The sequence below is a fragment of the Carassius carassius genome, chromosome 38 (genome assembly GCF_963082965.1).
Source record: "Carassius carassius chromosome 38, fCarCar2.1, whole genome shotgun sequence".
Taxonomy (NCBI): domain Eukaryota; kingdom Metazoa; phylum Chordata; class Actinopteri; order Cypriniformes; family Cyprinidae; genus Carassius; species Carassius carassius.
In genome coordinates, this window is record NC_081792.1 from 29,512,581 (window position 1) to 29,515,080 (window position 2,500).

Consider the following 2,500-nt stretch of genomic DNA (forward strand, 5'->3'; position numbering starts at 1 on the left):
TATACACTCACTCACACACACACACACACACACACACACACACACACACACTTACATGTACACACACACACACATACACATACACACACTTACATGTACACACACACACACACACACACTTACATGTACACACACACACACACACTCACACACTCACACACACTCTCACACACACACACACACACACACACACACACACACACACTTACATGTACACACACACACACACACTTACATGTACACACACACACACACTTACATGTACACACACACACACTCACACACTCACACACACACACTTACATGTACACACACACACACACACACACACACACTTACATGTACACACACACACACACTTACATGTACACACACACACACACACTTACATGTACACACTCACACACTCACACACTCACACACACACTCTCACACACACACACACACACACACACACACACACACACACTCACACACAGTCTAGATGTAAAATGATGCTTGATGATGTCACTCCAGACGGCGCCACAGAAACCCCAGGGAGAGCTGAGCTGATGAAGGCGTTTGAAGGGTTTATTCTTCATCAGAGCTGAAGGACTGACTGAAGACGAAGCTGAACTGACGTGATGAACTCTGTGTTATTTATGTGTGCAGCATCACTAGAGACTCACGAAGGGTTAACTGTGTAACTGGTCACATGATCTGTAGTTCTGCCCAGACACACATCACATGACCAGCGCTTCACCAGCTGTGTGTCAGGACGCACACGAGCACTATAAAGAGCACTAGTTAGTGTGCAGCATTAGTTCAGCTCACTCCTTCTGGACCTGAGCAGTGTGTCTCTCCGTCTCAATGTCTTGTTTTAGCAACACTCAGAGTTTGAAAATTCATTTTACAAAAAGCTTGACTAGAAATCCGAGTCTTCGTCTTGTTTTCCAGCACAGATGAGCTTGTGTGTCTCCGGTGGATGTCTCCTGATTCAAGGATGTTTAGATATGTGTGCTGGGAAACTAGAAATACTGCGGATTGAAGAGCTTTTAGGTTTGATGTGTAGACGGGAGATCTGATCTGAGAGCGTCTCGGTTTAATATTATGTGTGCGAGCGTGACACACTGACATGCAGCATTTCACTGGGTTTCATGATGAAACACTGCTATCAAGTGTATTTGTGAATGTCTTCCTCCTCCTCATCATCATCATCATCACACTGAAGTGATGAAGCTCGAGCTCATGATCATTCATCAGTCTGCTGGTGGTTTCCTGATCGGAGGCTCATCTCATATTGGTCTCTGTGTAGAGATGAACTCTATCTGAAGTCTAGTGGTCTGTTAGTAAGTCAGTGCTCATGTCCTGGTGTCCAGCTGGTGATGTGTGTGTGTGTGTGTGTGTGTGAGGAACATGATGAGCTTCAGGGCTCGTCTGTGGATTATGATTATGATTATGAGATCATGTGTGTAACTGACAGATCAGCTGTTCACTGTGAGCATGTGCTGCCATTAAACATCTGCAGGTCACATGACTGTCTGTCAATCATCACACGAGCCACCGCTGACACAGCAGACCACCTCCACGTGTGTGTGTGTGTGTGTGTGTGAGTGTGTGTGTGTGTGTCTGTGAGAGTGTGTGTGTGTGTGTCTGTGAGAGTGTGTGTGTGTGTGTGTGTGTGTGTGTTCAGGACACTCAGCGGTCCTTCAGGAAATGAAGATCTCCACAGGTCCATCTGGATCCACAGGTGTCTGGCTTTAGTTCTCCTGTCTGTCTCTCTACAAAAAAAAAAAAAAACATAAATAAATAAATAAAAAATATTGGTTAAAATATTTAGGCCTAAAGTGAGTAACAGAGAAATGAAACCGGTCAGATTTCTGCAGTTGACAAATCATGGCATATTTTATTATTATCCATATCCAAATATCCATATTTGTAAATGCATTTATTTAAATAGAATCAGCATTAATCTGTTCATTGCTAATACAACTACTGTACATTTATTGAGTTAAAAGTAAATGGTTAAAATATAGCTACATGTTAAATAAGCAATATTTAATTAAAATGTATAAGGTTGAATCAAACTGGATTTATTTATGATAAATATATAAACCTGGTCATCATGCATCTACATTTATGTGACTGACAAATATGAATCATATTAAATTAATGGAAATTTTTTATGAAATCCAAATACATAAATCTTACATTTAATCTTTCTCTTCTAATATCATTACTATCAGAAGAGCTTTATTGCCAGGTGTGTTCACACATACGAGGATCGGATGCACAGCACAAACAGAACACAGGTGAAAACAGATAATAACAAGAATCAACAATAGGATTAGGACACTTTTATTCTTTTTATTATCCGTCATTTCTGATACAGATCACAGAGTGTCATGAATTACTGCACACCCAGCTAACAAAAAAAAATATGATCTAAAAACATTCTGTACACATTCCCATTAAGTTTTTTTTTTTAATTCTTGGTTGTGTGAACGTTAAAGGAACATTC

The 2,500-nt window shown here is 40.6% G+C and overlaps 1 protein-coding gene across 3 annotated transcripts in view; it reads right to left on the reverse strand.

The window, feature by feature from the left end:
- Nucleotides 1–2,500, reverse strand: part of LOC132119759 (lysyl oxidase homolog 4-like) — a 174,054-nt gene that overhangs the window by 122,844 nt on the left and 48,710 nt on the right. The gene's annotated exons all lie outside the window — the stretch shown is intronic.